This window comes from Leuresthes tenuis, unplaced genomic scaffold (assembly GCF_036924035.1).
Source record: "Leuresthes tenuis unplaced genomic scaffold, fLeuTen1.0.hap1 SCAF_5, whole genome shotgun sequence".
NCBI lineage: Eukaryota > Metazoa > Chordata > Actinopteri > Atheriniformes > Atherinopsidae > Leuresthes > Leuresthes tenuis.
The window spans coordinates 24,659,952-24,682,032 of record NW_027325359.1 but is presented as its reverse complement, the minus strand read 5'-3'; the positions used below and the strand labels follow the sequence as shown (position 1 = coordinate 24,682,032).

The window sequence follows — 22,081 nt, the reverse complement described above, 5'->3', positions numbered from 1 at the left end:
ATCTTTCTAGACATGGTAAATATGAAGGACAAAGCAGTTTTAACATAGTTTGAGTGAAGGAATTCATTTTATAGATAAAATCCCAAGAGTCTGCTGAGAAACAAGAATGAATGCGAAGTAGACTTTAACACGGCTCTAGGAGCGAGCCGAGTGTGGGCTAACCGGGAGAATTGCTTGAAAGAAACGCGACACCGAATGAGCGGTCAGAACAAAGCCTCAATACGGTTTTCCCGTGGTGTTTTTGTTGCTGCCTTGTCTTTTGCACAGAGTAAAAGACAAGGCAGCCATCGAATAGGGCCCGATTGTTCCTACTTGGTCAGCCGAGGAGCAAGGGGGGGAGCAAGCGTCTCAACCAAGCAAAGCTCACCATGGGGAAGGTGGCTATGCCAACTAGCCTGATGCCCTGCTCCCGCAGTGACGGATAATCGTACTCTGGTTTCTCTTCATAACGTACAAGTCTTTCGCCTTTTACTAAAGACTTCCGTGGAAAGCAGCACTAATGAGTTGTTTCTATTTTTGGCAGGCTTTACCTTTGCGGGTGAAGCCCTTTCCGTCTGTGCAAAAGAAATCTTGTTACTGTGCAGAGTGACTTCTCTGAGTAGAGTCGCCTTACTTGTTGCGACTGTGCCGATGTTTGAAGCTGGAGTGCAACGTTGTTGCTTGAATGGTGCTTGCTGGAGCGTGCGGGAGTGCAAAGTTATACCATTTAAAAGGGCTGAAGAGTGCTCAGTGCAGCGGGTGGGCGGAGGTGCAAAGTGACACTCTGGCCACCTCTGGCCATAAAAAGAACACCGCTACAAGTGCGCATTGTGCCAGGAAGGGCCCTCGGACGTGAACCAGTGGACAGTTATCGCTTCTCGGCCTTTTGGCTAAGATCAAGTGTAGTACCTGTTCTTATCAGTTTAATATCTGATATGGCCTTTGTACGAGGACTACATATTAAATGGATTTTTAGCAATAGGAGTTGAAAAAGGAGCTTGCTCCGTTCACTCCAAGCATCGACCCAGTACTGCAGTGCCGCTGGGAACGGTGCGCTCTTCTCTGCTCTTGTGAAAAAGCAAACAGTGGTGCAGGATGGAAGTTTCAGGGAGCCCAAGATGAAACTTTCTTTTAGTCTGCTGAGAAAAGAGAGTGAATGCGAAGTAGACTTTAACACAGCTCTGGGGGTGAGCCGAGTGCGGGCTAACCGGGAGAATTGCTTGAAAGAAACGCGACACTGAATGAGCGGTCAGAACAAAGCCTCAATACGGTTTTCCCGTGGTGTTTTTGTTGCTGCCTTGTCTTTTGCACAGAGTAAAAGACAAGGCAGCCATCGAATAGGGCCCGATTGTTCCTACTTGGTCAGCCGAGGAGCAAGGGGGGGAGCAAGCGTCTCAACCAAGCAAAGCTCACCATGGGGAAGGTGGCTATGCCAACTAGCCTGATGCCCTGCTCCCGCAGTGACGGATAATCGTACTCTGGTTTCTCTTCATAACGTACAAGTCTTTCGCCTTTTACTAAAGACTTCCGTGGAAAGCAGCACTAATGAGTTGTTTCTATTTTTGGCAGGCATTACCTTTGCGGGTGAAGCCCTTTCCGTCTGTGCAAAAGAAATCTTGTTACTGTGCAGAGTGACTTCTCTGAGTAGAGTCGCCTTACTTGTTGCAACTGTGCCGATGTTTGAAGCTGGAGTGCAACGTTGTTGCTTGGATGGTGCTTGCTGGAGCGTGCGGGAGTGCAAAGTTATACCATTTAAAAGGGCTGAAGAGTGCTCAGTGCAGCGGGTGGGCGGAGGTGCAAAGTGACACTCTGGCCACCTATGGCCATAAAAAAAACACCGCTACAAGTGCGCATTGTGCCAGGAAGGGCCCTCGGACGTGAACCAGTGTACAGTTATCGCTTCTCGGCCTTTTGGCTAAGATCAAGTGTAGTACCTGTTCTTATCAGTTTAATATCTGATATGGCCTTTGTACGAGGACTACATATTAAATGGATTTTTAGCAATAGGAGATGAAAAAGGAGCTTGCTCCGTTCACTCCAAGCATCGAGCCGGTACTGCAGTGCCGCTGGGAACGGTGCGCTCTTCTCTGCTCTTGTGAAAAAGCAAACAGTGGTGCAGGATGGAAGTTTCAGGGAGCCCAAGATGAAACTTTCTTTTAGTCTGCTGAGAAAAGAGAGTGAATGCGAAGTAGACTTTAACACAGCTCTGGGGGCGAGCCGAGTGCGGGCTAACCGGGAGAATTACTTGAAAGAAACGCGACACTGAATGAGCGGTCAGAACAAAGCGTCAATACGGTGTTCCCGTGGTGTTTGTGGCTGCCTTGTCTTTTGCACAGAGTAAAAGACAAGGCAGCCATCGAATAGGGCCCGATTTTTCCTACTTGGTCAGCCGAGGAGCAAGGAGGGGGAGCAAGCGTCTCAACCAAGCAAAGCTCACCATGGGGAAGGTGGCTATGCCAACTAGCCTGATGCCCTGCTCCCGCAGTGACGGATAATCGTACTCTGGTTTCTCTTCATAACGTACAAGTCTTTCGCCTTTTACTAAAGACTTCCGTGGAAAGCAGCACTAATGAGTTGTTTCTATTTTTGGCAGGCTTTACCTTTGCGGGTGAAGCCCTTTCCGTCTGTGCAAAAGAAATCTTGTTACTGTGCAGAGTGACTTCTCTGAGTAGAGTCGCCTTACTTGTTGCGACTGTGCCGATGTTTGAAGCTGGAGTGCAACGTTGTTGCTTGGATGGTGCTTGCTGGAGCGTGCGGGAGTGCAAATTTATACCATTTAAAAGGGCTGAAGAGTGCTCAGTGCAGCGGGTGGGCGGAGGTGCAAAGTGACACTCTGGCCACCTCTGGCCATAAAAAGAACACCGCTACAAGTGCGCATTGTGCCAGGAAGGGCCCTCGGACGTGAACCAGTGGACAGTTATCGCTTCTCGGCCTTTTGGCTAAGATCAAGTGTAGTACCTGTTCTTATCAGTTTAATATCTGATATGGCCTTTGTACGAGGACTACATATTAAATGGATTTTTAGCAATAGGAGTTGAAAAAGGAGCTTGCTCCGTTCACTCCAAGCATCGACCCAGTACTGCAGTGCCGCTGGGAACGGTGCGCTCTTCTCTGCTCTTGTGAAAAAGCAAACAGTGGTGCAGGATGGAAGTTTCAGGGAGCCCAAGATGAAACTTTCTTTTAGTCTGCTGAGAAAAGAGAGTGAATGCGAAGTAGACTTTAACACAGCTCTGGGGGCGAGCCGAGTGCGGGCTAACCGGGAGAATTGCTTGAAAGAAACGCGACACTGAATGAGCGGTCAGAACAAAGCCTCAATACGGTGTTCCCGTGGTGTTTGTGGCTGCCTTGTCTTTTGCACAGAGTAAAAGACAAGGCAGCCATCGAATAGGGCCCGATTTTTCCTACTTGGTCAGCCGAGGAGCAAGGAGGGGGAGCAAGCGTCTCAACCAAGCAAAGCTCACCATGGGGAAGGTGGCTATGCCAACTAGCCTGATGCCCTGCTCCCGCAGTGACAGATAATCGTACTCTGGTTTCTCTTCATAATGTACAAGTCTTTCGCCTTTTACTAAAGACTTCCGTGGAGAGCAGCACTAATGAGTTGTTGCTATTTTTGGCAGGCTTTACCTTTGCGGGTGAAGCCCTTTCTGTCTGTGCAAAAGAAATCTTGTTACTGTGCAGAGTGACTTCTCTGAGTAGAGTTGCCTTACTTGTTGCGACTGTGCCGATGTTTGAAGCTGGAGTGCAAAGTTGTTGCTTGAATGGTGCTCGCTGGAGCGTGCGGGAGTGCAAAGTTATACCATTTAAAAGGGCTGAAGAGTGCTCAGTGCAGCGGGTGGGCGGAGATGCAAAGTGACACTCTGGCCACCTCGAAAACCGAGGTTACATCCAGTACCAGGGGCAGCCCAAGCTCTGCCGCAAGTGTGGTGAGCATGGGCACCTGGTTGAGGCTTGTACCAAGGTGATATGTGGGAAGTGCAGAGAAATTGGGGACACTTTTGGAGAGTGTCCAAATGGCAGGAAATGTAATCTCTGTGGAGAATTAAATCACCTCTTCTGAGATTGCCCTAAATCTTTTGCCAACAAATTAAAGACGGTAAAGCCACAGTCAAGCCAACAAAGAGAAGGACCAGAGGTGGCAGTTGGTGAACAAAGTGAAGAGGTTGACCCAATAAATTCAAACTTCCCGCTAAAAGCTTGGATTGGAAGTGAGGAGCAAAAAGGAGAGGGGCCTGTAGAGGCCTCACCACTCAGTGCTGAAGTCTGTGAGAATTCACAGGCAGAGGGTGGAGCTACGCTAAATGAGGAGGAAGAGCAGACAGGTGAGTCTAGTGAAGGTACTCACCTCCCCGAAGGTCAACAGCCGAGGAGGACCTTTTAGAAGATTACTCACAAACGGGTAAGAAATGGTAGTATTGCCAGACAATACATGATCAAAACAGGGAGCGGAGGTGGTTCAGCTGCAAGGTGTGAATTTCTGACTAAAGTTTGTAAAAAGCGCGTAAGACTAGGTGCGAATGCCCAACAATGTATGATCAAAAGAGGGAGCGGAGGTTTTCGGCTGCAAGGTCTGAATGTCCAACCATAATTTCTAAAAACCGGGTAAGAAAAGGCTCGAAAGCCCGACTATACACCATCAAAAGCGGGAGCGGAGGTGTTCAGCTGCAAGAAGGTGTGAATGTTCGACTAAAGTTTGTAAAAAGCTGGTAAGACAAGGTGCGAATGCCCGACAATGTATGATCAAAAGCGGGAGCGGAGGTGTTCAGCTGCAAGAAGGTCTGAATGTCCATCAATAATTGCTAGAAAAAATTAAAGTAAAAATTTCGAAAATCATTCCGCACATGATCATAAGTGGGAGAGGAGGTGTTCAGCTGCAAGAAGGTGTGAATGTCCACCCATAATTCCTGAAAAATGGATAAAAAAAAGATGCGAATGCCCAACCATACATCATCAAAAGCAGCTCTGGATGTGTTCGGCTACAAGAAGGTGTGAACGTCCAACCAAAGTTTGTAAAAAGCAGTTAAGAAAAGGTTCGAATATCCAACCAAACATAATCAAAAGCGGGAGCAGAACTCTTCGACTGCAAGTAGGTGTGGATGTCAGATCATAATTTGCAAAAAGCTGATGAGAAAGGGTGAGAATGCCCGACTATACACCATCAAATGCGGGAGCGGAGTTGTTTGTCTGTGAGTAGGTGTGAATCTGCGACCATAATTGCTGAAAAATGTGTTAGAAAAGGTAAGAATGCCGGTCCATACATCATCAAAAGCGAGAGAGGTGGTGTTCTGCTGAAAGTAGGTGTGAATGTCCAGCCATAATTACTCACAAACGGGTAAGAAAAGGTAGTATTGCCAGACCATACATGATCAAAACAGGGAGCGGAGGTGGTTCAGCTGCAACGTGTGAATGTCTGACTATAGTTTGTAAAAAGCGGGTAAGACAAGGTGCGAATGCCCGACAATGTATAATCAAAAGAGGGAGCGGAGGTGTTCGGCTGCAAGGTCTGAATGTCCAACCATAATTTCTAAAAAACGGGTAAGAAAAGGCTCGAAAGCCCGACTTTACACCATCAAAAGCGGGAGCGGAGGTGTTCAGCTGCAAGAAGGTGTGAATGTTCGACTAAAGTTTGTAAAAATCTGGTAAGACAAGGTGCGAATGCCCGACAATGTATGATCAAAAGCGGGAGCGGAGGTGTTCAGCTGCAAGAAGGTCTGAATGTCCATCAATAATTGCTAGAAAAAATTAAAGTAAAAATTTCGAAAATCAAACCGCACATGATCATAAGTGGGAGAGGAGGTGTTCAGCTGCAAGAAGGTGTGAATGTCCACCCATAATTCCTGAAAAATGGGTAAAAAAAAGGTGCGAATACCCAACCATACATCATCAAAAGCAGGTGTTAATGTCAGATCATAATTTGCAAAAAGCTGATGAGAAAGGGTGAGAATGCCCGACTATACACCATCAAATGCGGGAGCGGAGTTGTTTGTCTGTGAGTAGGTGTGAATCTCCGACCATAATTGCTGAAAAATGTGTTAGAAAAGGTAAGAATGCCGGTCCATACATCATCAAAAGCGAGAGAGGTGGTGTTCTGCTGAAAGTAGGTGTGAATGTCCAGCCATAATTACTCACAAACGGGTAAGAAAAAGTAGTATTGCCAGACCATACATGATCAAAACAGGGAGCGGAGGTGGTTCAGCTGCAAGAAGGTGTGAATGTCTGACTAAAGTTCAAATATATTAACAAAAGCGGGAGGAGAGGTCTTCGGATAGAGTGGTTGAGAATTTCCAACCATAATCTATAAAATGCGGTGAAAAAAAGGTGTGATAGAACACTGAAAGGTGGAGCGGAAGTGTTCGGCTGCAAGAAGGTGTGAATGTCCGACTATATTTGGTGAAAAGCAGGTGAAGCAAGGTCTGAATGCCCAACCTTACATCATCAAAAGCGAGATCAGAGGTGTTTGGCTGCAAGAAGGCCATAGTTTGCCAAAAGCGGGTAAGGTGCGAATGACCGACTAAATATCAACAAAAGTGGGGGCGGAGGTCTTCGGATGCAAGTGGGTGTGAATATCCCACCATACAAGTATGGTGGAGAGGAAGCTGTGAATTGCTGACCATAGTTTGCAAAAAGCGGGTGAGAAAAGGTGCGAATGTCCAACCATACACCATCAAAACAGGGAGCGGAGGTGTTTGGCTGCGACAAGGTGTGAATGTCCACCCATAATTAATGAAAAGCGGGCAAGAAGTAGGTTCGAATGCCCAACCACTCATCATCAAAAGCAGGAGTGGATGTGTTCGGCTATAAGAAGGTTTGAATGTCCGAGCATAATTTGTAAAAAGCGGGTAAGAAAAGGTTCGAATGCCTGAACATACACCATCAAAAGAGGGAGCGGAGGTGTTCCGCTGTAAGAAGGTGTGAATGTCCGACCAGAGTTGGTAAAAAGCGGGTAAGAAAAGGTTAAAAAACCCGACTGTACACAATCAATAGCGGGAGCAGATGTGTTCGGCTACAAGAAGGTGTGACAGTCCGACCATGGTTTGTAAAAAGCGGGTAAGAAAAGGTGCAAATGCCCGACAATGTATGATCAAAAGAGGGAGCGGAGCTTTTCGGCTACAAGAAGGTTTGAATGTCCGACCATAGTTTGTAAAAAGCGGGTAAGAAAAGGTTCGAATGCCCGACTATACACCATCAAAAGCGGAAGCGGAGGTGTTCCGCTGTAGACGGTGTGAATGTCCGACCATAGTTGTTAAAAAGCGGGTAAGAAAAGGTTAAACTACCCTACTGTACACAATCAATAGCGGGAGTGGAGTTGTTTGGCTACAAGAAGGTGTGAAAGTCCGACCATGGTTTGTAAAAAACGGGTAAGAAAAGGTTCGAATTCCCGAATATATACCATCAAAAGCGGAAGCGGAGGTGTTCGGTTGCAAGAAGGTGTGAACGTCCGACCAAAGTTTGTAAAAAGCAGTTAAGAAAAGGTTCGAATATCCAACCAAACAAAATCAAAAGCAGGAGCAGAGCTGTTCGACTGCAAGTAGGTGTGAATGTCCAGCCATAATTACTCACAAACGGGTAAGAAAAGGTAGTATTGCCACTCCATACATAATCAAAACAGGGAGCGGAGGTGGTTCTGCTGCAACGTGTGAATGTCTGACTATAGTTTGTAAAAAGCGGGTAAGACAAGGTGCGAATGCCCGACAATGTATGATCAAAAGAGGGAGCGGAGGTGTTCGGCTGCAAGGTCTGAATATCCAACCATAATTTCTAAAAACCGGGTAAGAAAAGGCTCGAAAGCCCGACTTTACACCATCAAAAGCGGGAGCGGAGGTGTTCAGCTGCAAGAAGGTGTGAATGTTCGACTAAAGTTTGTAAAAATCTGGTAAGACAAGGTATGAATGTCCGACAATGTATGATCAAAAGCGGGAGCGGAGGTGTTCAGCTGCAAGCAGGTCTGAATGTCCATCAATAATTGCTAGAAAACATGAAAGTAAAAATTTCTAAAATCAAACCACACATGATCATAAGTGGGAGAGGAGGTGTTCAGCTGCAAGAAGGTGTGAATATCCACCCATAATTCCTGAAAAATGGGTAAAAAAAAGGTGCGAATGCCCAACCATACATCATCAAAAGCAGCTGTGGATGTGTTCGGCTACAAGAAGGTGTGAACGTCCAACCAAAGTTTGTAAAAAGCAGTTAAGAAAAGGTTCGAATATCCAACCAAACATAATCAAAAGCGGGAGCAGAACTCTTCGACTGCAAGTAGGTGTGGATGTCAGATCATAATTTGCAAAAAGCTGATGAGAAAGGGTGAGAATGCCCGACTATACACCATCAAATGCGGGAGCGGAGTTGTTTGTCTGTGAGTAGGTGTGAATCTGCGACCATAATTGCTGAAAAATGTGTTAGAAAAGGTAAGAATGCCGGTCCATACATCATCAAAAGCGAGAGAGGTGGTGTTCTGCTGAAAGTAGGTGTGAATGTCCAGCCATAATTACTCACAAACGGGTAAGTAAAGGTAGTATTGCCAGACCATACATGATCAAAACAGGGAGCGGAGGTGGTTCAGCTGCAACGTGTGAATGTCTGACTATAGTTTGTAAAAAGCGGGTAAGACAAGGTGCGAATGCCCGACAATGTATAATCAAAAGAGGGAGCGGAGGTGTTCAGCTGCAAGGTCTGAATGTCCAACCATAATTTCTAAAAACCGGGTAAGAAAAGGCTCGAAAGCCCGACTTTACACCATCAAAAGCGGGAGCGGAGGTGTTCAGCTGCAAGAAGGTGTGAATGTTCGACTAAAGTTTGTAAAAATCTGGTAAGACAAGGTGCGAATGCCCGACAATGTATGATCAAAAGCGGGAGCGGAGGTGTTCAGCTGCAAGAAGGTCTGAATGTCCATCAATAATTGCTAGAAAAAAATAAAGTAAAAATTTCGAAAATCAAACCGCACATGATCATAAGTGGGAGAGGAGGTGTTCAGCTGCAAGAAGGTGTGAATGTCCACCCATAATTGCTGAAAAATGGGTAAAAAAAAGGTGCGAATACCCAACCATACATCATCAAAAGCAGGTGTTAATGTCAGATCATAATTTGCAAAAAGCTGATGAGAAAGGGTGAGAATGCCCGACTATACACCATCAAATGCGGGAGCGGAGTTGTTTGTCTGTGAGTAGGTGTGAATCTCCGACCATAATTGCTGAAAAATGTGTTAGAAAAGGTAAGAATGCCGGTCCATACATCATCAAAAGCGAGAGAGGTGGTGTTCTGCTGAAAGTAGGTGTGAATGTCCAGCCATAATTACTCACAAACGGGTAAGAAAAAGTAGTATTGCCAGACCATACATGATCAAAACAGGGAGCGGAGGTGGTTCAGCTGCAAGAAGGTGTGAATGTCTGACTAAAGTTCAAATATATTAACAAAAGCGGGAGGAGAGGTCTTCGGATGAGAGTGGTTGAGAATTTCCAACCATAATCTATAAAATGCGGTGAAAAAAAGGTGTGATAGAACACTAAAAGGTGGAGCGGAAGTGTTCGGCTGCAAGAAGGTGTGAATGTCCGACTATATTTGGTGAAAAGCAGGGGAAGCAAGGTCTGAATGCCCAACCTTACATCATCAAAAGCGAGATCAGAGGTGTTTGGCTGCAAGAAGGCCATAGTTTGCCAAAAGCGGGTAAGGTGCGAATGACCGACTAAATATCAACAAAAGTGGGGGCGGAGGTCTTCGGATGCAAGTGGGTGTGAATATCCCACCATACAAGTATGGTGGAGAGGAAGCTGTGAATTGCTGACCATAGTTTGCAAAAAGCGGGTGAGAAAAGGTGCGAATGTCCAACCATACACCATCAAAACAGGGAGCGGAGGTGTTTGGCTGAGACAAGGTGTGAATGTCCACCCATAATTAATGAAAAGCGGGCAAGAAGTGGGTTCGAATGCCCAACCACACATCATCAAAAGCAGGAGTGGATGTGTTCGGCTATAAGAAGGTTTGAATGTCCGAGCATAGTTTGTAAAAAGCGGGTAAGAAAAGGTTCGAATGCCAGAACATACACCATCAAAAGAGGGAGCGGAGGTGTTCCGCTGTAAGAAGGTGTGAATGTCCGACCAGAGTTGGTAAAAAGCGGGTAAGAAAAGGTTAAAAAACCCGACTGTACACAATCAATAGCGGGAGCAGATGTGTTCGGCTACAAGAAGGTGTGACAGTCCGACCATGGTTTGTAAAAAGCGGGTAAGAAAAGGTGCAAATGCCCGACAATGTATGATCAAAAGAGGGAGCGGAGCTTTTCGGCTACAAGAAGGTTTGAATGTCCGACCATAGTTTGAAAAAAGCGGGTAAGAAAAGGTTCGAATGCCCGACTATACACCATCAAAAGCGGAAGCGGAGGTGTTCCGCTGTAGACGGTGTGAATGTCCGACCATAGTTGGTAAAAAGCGGGTAAGAAAAGGTTAAACTACACGACTGTACACAATCAATAGCGGGAGTGGAGTTGTTCGGCTACAAGAAGGTGTGAAAGTCCGACCATGGTTTGTAAAAAACGGGTAAGATAATGTTCGAATTCCCGAATATATACCATCAAAAGCGGAAGCGGAGGTGTTTGGTTGCAAGAAGGTGTGAACGTCCGACCAAAGTTTGTAAAAAGCAGTTAAGAAAAGGTTCGAATATCCAACCAAACAAAATCAAAAGCAGGAGCAGAGCTGTTCGACTGCAAGTAGGTGTGAATGTCCAGCCATAATTACTCACAAATGGGTAAGAAAAGGTAGTATTGCCACTCCATACATGATCAAAACAGGGAGCGGAGGTGGTTCAGCTGCAACGTGTGAATGTCTGACTATAGTTTGTAAAAAGCGGGTAAGACAAGGTGCGAATGCCCGACAATGTATGATCAAAAGAGGGAGCGGAGGTGTTCGGCTGCAAGGTCTGAATATCCAACCATGATTTCTAAAAACCGGGTAAGAAAAGGCTCGAAAGCCCGACTTTACACCATCAAAAGCGGGAGCGGAGGTGTTCAGCTGCAAGAAGGTGTGAATGTTCGACTAAAGTTTGTAAAAATCTGGTAAGACAAGGTATGAATGCCCGACAATGTATGATCAAAAGCGGGAGCGGAGGTGTTCAGCTGCAAAGAAGGTCTGAATGTCCATCAATAATTGCTAGAAAACATGAAAGTAAAAATTTCTAAAATCAAACCGCACATGATCATAAGTGGGAGAGGAGGTGTTCAGCTGCAAGAAGGTGTGAATATCCACCCATAATTCCTGAAAAATGGGTAAAAAAAAGGTGCGAATGCCCAACCATACATCATCAAAAGCAGCTGTGGATGTGTTCGGCTACAAGAAGGTGTGAACGTCCAACCAAAGTTTGTAAAAAGCAGTTAAGAAAAGGTTCGAATATCCAACCAAACATAATCAAAAGCGGGAGCAGAACTGTTCGACTGCAAGTAGGTGTGGATGTCAGATCATAATTTGCAAAAAGCTGATGAGAAAGGGTGAGAATGCCCGACTATACACCATCAAATGCGGGAGCGGAGTTGTTCGTCTGTGAGTAGGTGTGAATCTCCGAACATAATTGCTGAAAAATGTATTAGAAAAGGTAAGAATGCCGGTCCATACATCATCAAAAGCGAGAGAGGTGGTGTTCTGCTGAAAGTAGGTGTGAATGTCCAGCCATAATTACTCACAAACGGGTAAGAAAAGGTAGTATTGCCAGACCATACATGATCAAAACAGTAAGCGGAGGTGGTTCAGCTGCAAGAAGGTGTGGATGTCTGACTATAGTTTGTAAAAAGCGGGTAAGACAAGGTGCGAATGCCCGACAATGTAAGGCAAGGCAAGACAAGGCAAGTATATTTGTATAGCACAATTCAACAACAAGGTGATTCAAAGTGCTTCACAGAGACATTAAAACAGAAGAAATAAAAAGCATGATTTAAAATTTAAACAAAAGAAGGAAATAAGAACAATAGATAAAATCAGAAAAAATTATATATATGAAAGATAAAATCAATAGTTAAAACATGATTCCGTTTTGAAACTCAAGCTTATTCAAATGCAGCTGAAAATAGATGTGTCTTCAACCTGGACTTAAATACACTGAGTGTTTCAGCTGATCTGAGGCTTTCTGGGACTTTGTTCCAGACATGTGGAGCATAGAAGCTGAATGCAGCTTCTCCATGTCTGGTTTTGACTCTGGGAACTGATAAAATACCGGATCCAGATGACCTGAGGGGTCTGGAAGGTTCATAGTGGGTCAGGAGGTCACTGATGTATTTTGGTCCTTGACCATTCAGAGCTTTATAGACCAGCATCAGAACTTTAAAGTCTATCCTCTGATGGACAGGCAGCCAGTGTAAAGACTTGAGAGCTGGACTGTGATGTGCTCCACTTTTTTGGTCTTAGTGAGGACTCGAGCAGCTGAGTTCTGGATGAGCTGCAGTTGTCTAACTGACTTTTTAGGCAGACCTGTAAAGATGCTATTACAATAATCAAGCCTACTAAAGATGAATGCATGGACTAGTTTTTCCAGGTCCTGCTGAGACATCAGATCTTTTAGCCTTGAGATATTCTTAAGGTGATAGTAGGCTGACTTTGTTAATGCCTTAATGTGTTTGTCCAAATTTAGGTCTGAGTCCATCACTACACCCAGATTTCTGGCCTGGTTGGTCGTTTTTAGATTTATAGATTGAAGCTCTGTGGTGACTTTCAATCGTTTATCTTTGGCTCCAAAGACAATTACCTCAGTTTTGTTTTTGTTTAGCTGGAGGAAGTTGTGGCACATCCAGTCATTAATCTCCTCAATGCATTTTCCAAGGGCCTGTACAGGCCCTCTGTCTCCTGGTGACATTGTTATATACATCTGTGTGTCATCTGCATAGCTATGGTAGTTTATTTGGTTGTTTTTTATAATCTGTGCCAGTGGGAGCATGTAGATGTTAAACAGAAGAGGTCCCAGGATGGAACCTTGGGGAACTTGTGATTCTTGTCTGCTCAGATGTAAAGTTACCTATTGACACAAAGTACTTCCTGTTCTCTAAGTATGTTTTGAACCAGTTTAGTACAGTTCCGGAAAGACCAGCCCAGTTCTCCAGAGTAATATATTGTGGTCAACTGTATCAAAGGCAGCACTGAGATCCAGTAAAACTAAGACTGACATTTTTCCACTGTCTGTGTTCAGACATATGTCATTAAACACTTTGGTCAGAGCAGTCTCAGTGCTGTGGTGCTGTCTAAAGCCTGACTGGAAGGTATCATAGCAGTTATTTTGTGTTAAAAAGTAATTAAGCTGTTGAAAAACCGCTTTTTCAATGATCTTACTTAAAAATGGGAGATTTGAGATGGGCCTGTAGTTGTTCATTTGCGTCTTATCAAGATTGTCCTTTTTCAGCAGAGGTTTAATTACAGCTGTTTTTAGTGGCTCTGGAAACACACCTGACGTTAAGGACAGGTTCACAATCAGTAACAGGTCTGACTCCAAAGTCTTTGAGACCCCTTTGAAAAAACCTGTTGGTAGGATGTCTAAACAGCAAGAGGAGGACTTCAGGTGACGTAAGATGTCCTCCATGTCTTTACTGTTAATGGGTTGAAATAGTGTCATGGTGTTTAAACCGGTTTTCGGTGGACACAGTACATATGCTGAACCTGCTGCTGATGTACCAACTGCTTGTCTAATATTTTGGACTTTGTCTATGAAGAATTTGGCAAAGTCATTGCAGGCCATGGTGGAATGGAGTTCATTTGCCACTGACACAGGAGGGTTTGTTAGCCTGTCAACTGTAGCAAATAAGGCCCGAGCATTATGACTGTTTTTGGTGATGATGTCAGGGAAGTAGGATTTCCTTGCATTCCTCAGTTGTAAATTATAAGAGTGAAGTTTCTCTTTATAGATGTCATAATGAACCTGGAGATTTGTTTTTCTCCATCTGCGCTCAGCTTTCCGACACACTCTTTTCCCATTTTTCACCAGTGTGGAATTTCGCCATGGAGACTTCTTCCTTCCAGAGATAACCTTCACCTTAATGGGAGCAATAGTATCCATAACATTTAACATTTTAGTATTAAAGCTACTGACGAGCTCACTGACTGAACCCCCGGACAGGGCAGGTGCTAAGGAGAAAACCTGGTTAAAGATCTTACTACTGTTTTCAGTTTTGAGATCACTGCTGTTGAGACATTTGTGTGCACTGAAATCGTACTCTCAAAGAAAACACAGGAATGGTCAGACAGGCCCACATCAGACACAGTAATCTTTGAAATGCTTAGACCCTTGGAGATCACTAAGTCTAGAGTGTGCCCCCTATTGTGCGTAGGCTCTGTTATATGCTGAGTCAGCCCAAAGTTGTCCAGAGTGTTACTCAGGTCTTTAGTCCCTCTGTCCTGAGGATTGTCCATATGGATGTTAAAATCACCAACAATAATTATACAGTCAAAATCAACACAGATCATAGACAGCAGTTCACTGAGGTCTTCAGAAAAATCTGAACAGTATTTAGGGGGCCTGTAAATATTCAGAAACAGGACACTGGGTGAGGCCTTCACCTGTATAGCCATATATTAAAAGGACTGAAAACTTCCAGGAGATAACTGCTTACATTGAAAGGATTCATTGAATAAGACTGCGACCCCTCCTCCTCTCCTGCTCACTCTGGCCTCGCTGATAAAACTGTAACCAGGAGGGGTTGACTCAATAAGAACAGCAGCACTGTTATTTTGTTCCAACCAAGTTTCAGTTAAAAACATAAAATACAGGGTGTGCTCAGTGATAAAATCATCAATTAAGAATGTTTTCCCAGCTAAAGACCTAACATTTAATAAAGCCAACTTAAGTGTTTTAGAGGTATTATTTGCCCCCTCGTGTTTGGGTGCAGTCTGTGGCACACAAGGTATGTTTACTTTATTTAAAGATCTTTTTGAGTGCAACTCTCTGTGTTTTGACTGGGTCACATTTCTCCTTCTGTCACCTAAAAGTACAGAAATTTTAAGATCTTCTAATAAACAGGGTCCCAGCTTGTCCTGGGAAAAGTCACGACTGTCAGAATTCACACAGCCTGGACCCCTCACACATCACACATCAGACTGCGGAGACAGTACATGGTGGCAGCGTGAAGGGACAGAAGGGGGTGGGGCTGGGCTCCGTCGCTTCGGCTGCTCTAGTAGGGGCGGGGCTCGGCGGGGAACCTTTGGCCGCTTTGGTGGGGGGTTTATGGGGGATAAAAAGGGATTGGGCTGGGGGGTAGATCTAAGCCCAGCATTGACCCGTTCCATCATCTCCTCAGTGAATTTCAGGTGAGGGGAGGAGGAGGGAGAAAGGGAGGGTGAGGAGCACAATGACCTGTCAGGGGTTTGGGGGGCTGGGGAAGGTCCTGGTCCTGGTCCCTGGTCCTGGTCATTAGTGCTGTTGAGAGGGTTTGGGGCAAATAAAGACCTCTCTTCTTGCCTCTGATGTCTCTCCTTTCCAAAGTTCCTCTTGGGTGGGGGCAGATGGAGTTCCTCCTCAAGGTTTCTGCTGGGATTTGTTTGTTCCTCTCTATGAGATAACTCCTTGTTTATCTCAGCCTTGGCCCCGAGCACAGATGGATGACGTAGGAAATAAAATATGTTGGAGGTGAACAGTTTCACCCCTGACTTGTTAAAATTAAATCCATTTGCCATGTATGATCAAAAGAGGGAGCGGAGGTGTTTGGCTGCAAGGTCTGAATGTCCAGCCATAATTTCTAAAAACCGGGTAAGAAAAGGCTCGAAAGCCCGACTTTACACCATCAAAAGCGGGAGCGGAGGTGTTCAGCTGCAAGAAGGTGTGAATGTTCGACTAAAGTTTGTAAAAATCTGGTAAGACAAGGTGCGAATGCCCAACAATGTATGATCAAAAGCGGGAGCGGAGGTGTTCAGCTGCAAGAAGGTCTGAATGTCCATCAATAATTGCTAGAAAACATGAAAGTAAAAATTTCGAAAATCAAACCGCACATGATCATAAGTGGGAGAGGAGGTGTTCCGCTGCAAGAAGATGTGAATATCCACCCATAATTCCTGAAAAAAGGGGAAAAAAATGGTGCGAATGCCCAACCATACATCATCAAAAGCAGCTGTAGATGTGTTCGGCTACAAGAAGGTGTGAACGTCCAACCAAAGTTTGTAAAAAGCAGTTAAGAAAAGGTTCGAATATCCAACCAAACATAATCAAAAGCGGGAGCAGAACTGTTCGACTGCAAGTAGGTGTGGATGTCAGATCCATCCATCCATCCATCATCTGCCGCTTATCCGGGGGTCGGGTCGCGGGGGCAGCAGCTTGAGCAGAGAAACCCAGACGTCTCTGTCCCCGGCCACTTCCTCCAGCTCTTCCGGGGGGACCCCGAGGCGTTCCCAGGCCAGCCGAGAGACATAGTCTCTCCAGCGTGTCCTGGGTCTTCCCCGGGGTCTCCTCCCAGTGGGACGTGCCCGGAACACCTCCCCAGGGAGGCGCCCAGGGGGCATCCTAACCAGATGCCCGAGCCACCTCATCTGACTCCTCTCAATGCGGAGGAGCAGCGGTTCTACTCCGAGCCCCTCCCGGATGACTGAGCTTCTCACCCTATCTCTAAGGGAGAGCCCAGACACCCTGCGGAGGAAACCCATTTCGGCCGCTTGTATTCGCGATCTTGTTCTTTCGGTCACTACCCACAACTCGTGACCATAGGTGAGGATGGGAACGTAGATTGACCAGTAAGTAGAGAGCTTCGCCTTCTGGCTCAGCTCCCTCTTCACAACGACGGGTCAGTGCAGAGCCCGCAACACTGCAGACGCCGCACCGATCCGCCCGTCAATCTCCCGCTCCATTCGTCCCTCACTCGTGAACAAGACCCCGAGATACTTGAACTCCTCCACCTGGGGAAGGATCTCATTCCCGACCCGGAGAGAGCATTCCACCCTTTTCCGGCTGAGAACCATAGTCTCGGATTTGGAGGTGCTGATTCTCATCCCAGCCGCTTCACACTCGGCTGCGAATCGCTCCAGTGAGAGCTGAAGGTCACGGCCTGACGACGCTAACAGAACCACATCATCTGCAAAAAGCAGAGACCCGATTCTGAGGTCGCCAAATCGGACACCCTCAACGCCCTGGCTGCGCCTAGAAATTCTGTCCATAAAAGTTAGGAACAGAATCGGTGACAAAGGGCAGCCCTGACGGAGTCCAACTCTCACCGGAAACGTATCCGACTTACTGCCGGCAATGCGGACCAAACTCTGGCACCGGTCATACAGAGACCGAACGGACCCTATCAAGGGGTCCGGCACTCCATATTCCCGGAGCACCCCCCACAGGACTCCACGAGGGACACGGTCGAACGCTTTCTCCAAGTCCACAAAACACATGTAGACTGGTTGGGCGAACTCCCATGCACCCTCCAGGATCCTGCCGAGGGTATAGAGCTGGTCCACTGTTCCACGGCCAGGACGAAAGCCACACTGCATCTCCTGAATCCGAGGCTCGATTATCCGACGGATCCTCCTCTCCAATACCCCCGAATAGACCTTACCAGGGAGGCTGAGGAGTGTGATACCCCTATAGTTGGAACACACCCTCCGGTCCCCCTTTTTAAAGAGGGGGACCACCACCCCAATCTGCCAGTCCAGAGGCACTGTCCCCGATGTCCACGCGATGCTGCAGAGGCGTGTCAGCCAAGACAGCCCTACAACATCCAGAGCCTTGAGAAACTCAGGACGGACCTCATCCACCCCCGGGGCCTTGCCACCGAGGAGCTTTTTGACCACCTCGGCAACCTCAGCCCCAGAAATGGGAGGCCCCGTCTCCGAGCTCTCCGACTCTGCCTCTTCCGAGCACGTGTTGGTAGGATTGAGGAGTTCCTCGAAGTACTCCCCCCACCGACTCACAACATCCCTAGTTGAGGTCAGCAAAGCCCCGTCCCCACTGTAAACAGTGTTGACTGTGAGCCGCTTCCCCCCCCTGAGACGCCGGATGGTGGACCAGAATCTCTTCGAGGCCGTCCGGAAATCGTTCTCCATGGTCTCACCGAACTCCTCCCAGGCCCGAGTTTTTTTCTCAGCAACCGCCGAAGCCGCAGCCCGTCTGGCCTGTCGGTACCTATCAGCTGCTTCCAGGGTCCCACTGGCCAAAAAGGCCCGATAGGACTCCTTCTTCAGCTTGACGGCTTCCCTCACCACTGGTGTCCACCAGCAGGTTCGAGGGTTGCCGCCACGACAGGCACCGACCACCTTACGGCCACAACTCCGATCAGCTGCCTCGGCAATGGAGTCACGGAACATGGCCCATTCGGACTCAATGTCCCCCACCTCCCCCGGGATATGGTTGAAGCTCTGCCGGAGGTGGGAGTTAAAGCTCCTTCTGACGGGGGATTCTGACAAACGCTCCCAGCAGACCCTCACAATACGTTTGGGCCTGCCAGGTCTGATCGGCATCCTCCCCCACCAGCGGAGCCAACTCACCACCAGGTGGTGATCAGTTGACAGCTCCGCCCCTCTCTTCACCCGAGTGTCCAGGACATACGGCCGCAAGTCCGATGATACAACCACAAAGTCGATCATCGAACTGCGGCCAAGGGTGTCCTGGTGCCAAGTGCACATATGGACACCCTTATGTCTGAACATGGTGTTCGTTATGGACAGTCCATGACCAGCACAGAAGTCCAACAACATAACACCACTCTGGTTCAGATCGGGGGGGCCGTTCCTCCCAATCACACCCCTCCAGGTCTCACTGTCATTGCCCACGTGAGCATTGAAGTCCCCCAGCAGAACGAGGGAGTCTCCGGTAGGAGCATTCTCCAGTGCCTCCCCCAGAGACTCCAAAAAGGGTGGGTACTCTGAACTGCTGTTTGGCGCATAGGCACAAACAACAGTCAGGACTCGTCCCCCCACCCGAAGGCGGAGGGAGGCTACCCTCTCGTTCACTGGGGTAAACCCCAATGTACTGGCACACAGCCGGGGGGCAATAAGTATGCCCACACCTGCTCTGCGCCTCTCACCACGGGCAACTCCAGAGTGGAAGAGAGTCCAACCCCTCTCAAGAGGACTGGTTCCAGAGCCCAAGCCGTGCGTCGAGGTGAGTCCGACTATATCTAGCCGGAACCGCTCAGCCTCGCGCACCAGCTCCGGCTCCTTCCCCAACAGAGAGGTGACATTCCACGTCCCAAGAGCTAGCTTCAGTAGCCGAGGATCAGACCGCCAAGGCCTCTGCCTTCGGCCGCTACCCAGCTCACATCGCACCCGACCCCCTTGGCCCCTCCCACGGGTGGTGAGCCCGTCGGAAGGGGGACCCACGTCATCATTTCGGGCTATGCCCGACCGAGCCCCATGGGCACAGACCCGGCCACCAGGCGCCCGCTGCCGGGCCCCACCCCCGGGCCTGGCACCGGGGGGAGGCCCCGGTGTCCCATATCCGGGCAAGGGATCACGAGGTCCAAATTTTTTGTTCATCATAAGGGGTCTTTTGAGCTGTTCTTTGTCTGGTCCCTCATCTAGGATCTGCTTGCCTTGGGTGACCCTACCAGGGGCTTAAAGCCCCGAGCAACATAGCTCCCGGACTCATTGGGGCACGCAAACTCCCCCACCACGATAAGGTGACAGCTCAGGAGGGAGGGATGTCAGATCATAATTTGCAAAAAGCTGATGAGAAAGGGTGAGAATGCCCAACTATACACCATCAAATGCGGGAGCGGAGTTGTTCGTCTGTGAGTAGGTGTGAATCTCCGACCATAATTGCTGAAAAATGTGTTAGAAAAGGTAAGAATGCCGGTCCATACATCATCAAAAGCGAGAGAAGTGGTGTTCTGCTGAAAGTAGGTGTGAATGTCCAGCCATAATTACTCACAAACGGGTAAGAAAAGGTAGTATTGCCAGACCATACATGATCAAAACAGGGAGCGGAGGTGGTTCAGCTGCAAGAAGGTGTGAATGTCCGACTAAAGTTCAAATATATTAACAAAAGCGAGAGGAGAAGTCTTCGGATGAGAGTGTTTGAGAATTTCCAACCATAATCTATAAAATGCGGTGAAAAAAAGGTGTTATAGAACACTAAAAGGTGGAGCGGAAGTGTTCGGCTGCAAGAAGGTGTGAATGTCCGACTATATTTGGTGAAAAGCATGTGAAGCAAGGTCTGAATGCCCAACCTTACATCATCAAAAGCGAGATCAGAGGTGTTTGGCTGCAAGAAGGCCATAGTTTGCCAAAAGCGGGTAAGGTGCGAATGACCGACTAAATATCAACAAAAGTGGGGGCGGAGGTCTTCGGATGCAAGTGGGTGTGAATATTCCACCATACAAGTATGGTGGAGAGGAAGCTATGAATTGCTGACCATTGTTTGCAAAAAGCGGGTGAGAAAAGGTGCGAATGTCCAACCATACATGATCAAAACAGGGAGCGGACGTGTTTGGCTGCGACAAGGTTTTATTGTCCACCCATAATTAATGAATAGCGGGCAACAAGTAGGTTCCAATGCCCAACCATACATCATCAAAAGCAGGAGTGGATGTGTTCGGCTACAAGAAGGTTTGAATGTCCGAGCATAGTTTGTAAAAAGCGGGTAAGAAAAGCTTCGAATGCCCGAACATACACCATCAAAAGACAGACCGGACGTGTTCCGCTGTAAGTAGGTGTGAATGCCCAACCATAGTTGGTAAAAAGAAGGTAAGAAAAGGTTCAAATATCCGACTGTACACAATCAATAGCGGGAGCGGATGTGTTCGGCTACAAGAAGGTGTGAAAGTCTCACCATGGTTTGTAAAAAGCGGGTAAGAAAAGGTGCGAATGCCCGACAATGTATGATCAAAAGAGGGAGCGGAGGTTTTCGGCTACAAGAAGGTCTGAATGTCCGACCAAAGTTTGTAAAAAGCGGGTAAGAAAGGTTTGAATGCCCGACTATACACCATCAAAAGCGGGAGCGGAGGTGTTGCACTGTAAGACGGTGTGAATGTCTGACCATAGTTTGTAAAAAGCAGTAGGTGTGAATGTCAGATCATAATTTGCAAAAAGCTGATGAGAAAGGGTGAGAATGCCCTACTATACACCATCAAATGCGAGAGCGGAGGTGTTTGTCTGTGAGTAGGTGTGAATGTCCCACCCTAGTTGCTGAAAAATGTGTTAGAAAAGGTAAGAATGCCAGCCCATACATCATCAAAAGCGGGAGAGGTGGTGTTCGGCTGCAAGAAGGTGTGAATATCCAGCCATAATTACTCACAAACGGGTAAGAAAAGGTAAGAATACCAAACCATAAATTATCAAAAGCGGCAGCAGAGATGTTCGGCTGGTATTTATAAATGTCTAGATAGATTTGAACAAAAAACAACGTAGTATTTTGCAGTAAAAGAAAGAAAGGTTCAGAAATCCGAGAAAAAGCTTTTCATGAGTTCTGCATGATTTGGGATTTTGCTTATAAAATGCATTCCTTCAATCAAACTATGGTAAAACGGCTTTTACCTTCATATTTATCAATGTCTAGATCGACTTCAACAAAGAACAACATTAGATTTTGCAGTAGAAGAAAGAGAGACACTGAAGGATCAGGAATCCGAGAATAAGCTTATTTTCATACGTTCTGCATGATTTGGGATTTTGCTATAAAATGAATTCCTTCACTCAAACTATGTTAAAACTGCTTTTACCTTCATATTTATCAATGTCTAGATCGACTTCAACAAAGAACAACATTGTATATTGCAGTAGTAGAAAGAGCAACACTGAAGGAACAGGAATCCGAGAATAAGCTTACTTTCATACGTTCTGCATGATTTGGGATTTTATGTATAAAATGAATTCCTTCACTCAAACCAAGTGAAAACTTCTTTGTCCTTCATATTTATCAATGTCTAGATCGACTTCAACAAAGAACAACATTGTATATTGCAGTAGAAGAAAGAGAGACACTGAAGGAACAGGAATCCGAGAATAAGCTTCTTTTCATACGTTCTGCATGATTTGGGATTTTGCTATAAAATGAATTCCTTCACTCAAACTATGTTAAAACTGCTTTTAACTTCATATTTATCAATGTCTAGATCGACTTCAACAAAGAACAACATTGTATATTGCAGTAGAAGAAAGAGCAACACTGAAGGAACAGGAATCCGAGAATAAGCTTATTTTCATACGTTCTGCATGATTTCGGATTTTCCTATAAA

At 46.6% G+C, this 22,081-nt stretch overlaps 7 non-coding genes across 7 annotated transcripts; all 7 read left to right on the top strand.

Moving 5' to 3' along the window:
• Window positions 1-427: 427 nt before the first annotated feature.
• On the top strand, window positions 428-541 carry LOC140308170 (U5 spliceosomal RNA). Its single transcript, XR_011916141.1, has one exon. It is a non-coding gene; the product is annotated as a U5 spliceosomal RNA (small nuclear RNA).
• Window positions 542-849: 308 nt separating this feature from the next.
• Window positions 850-1,040, top strand: LOC140307982 (U2 spliceosomal RNA). Its single transcript, XR_011915998.1, has one exon. It is a non-coding gene; the product is annotated as a U2 spliceosomal RNA (small nuclear RNA).
• Window positions 1,041-1,452: 412 nt separating this feature from the next.
• On the top strand, window positions 1,453-1,568 carry LOC140308368 (U5 spliceosomal RNA). The gene has a single exon (XR_011916321.1). It is a non-coding gene; the product is annotated as a U5 spliceosomal RNA (small nuclear RNA).
• A 306-nt stretch (window positions 1,569-1,874) lies between these two features.
• On the top strand, window positions 1,875-2,065 carry LOC140308021 (U2 spliceosomal RNA). Its single transcript, XR_011916034.1, has one exon. It is a non-coding gene; the product is annotated as a U2 spliceosomal RNA (small nuclear RNA).
• A 411-nt stretch (window positions 2,066-2,476) lies between these two features.
• LOC140308169 (U5 spliceosomal RNA) lies at window positions 2,477-2,590 on the top strand. The gene has a single exon (XR_011916140.1). It is a non-coding gene; the product is annotated as a U5 spliceosomal RNA (small nuclear RNA).
• A 308-nt stretch (window positions 2,591-2,898) lies between these two features.
• LOC140307970 (U2 spliceosomal RNA) lies at window positions 2,899-3,089 on the top strand. Its single transcript, XR_011915987.1, has one exon. It is a non-coding gene; the product is annotated as a U2 spliceosomal RNA (small nuclear RNA).
• A 411-nt stretch (window positions 3,090-3,500) lies between these two features.
• On the top strand, window positions 3,501-3,614 carry LOC140308296 (U5 spliceosomal RNA). Its single transcript, XR_011916256.1, has one exon. It is a non-coding gene; the product is annotated as a U5 spliceosomal RNA (small nuclear RNA).
• The last annotated feature ends 18,467 nt before the right edge of the window (window positions 3,615-22,081 follow it).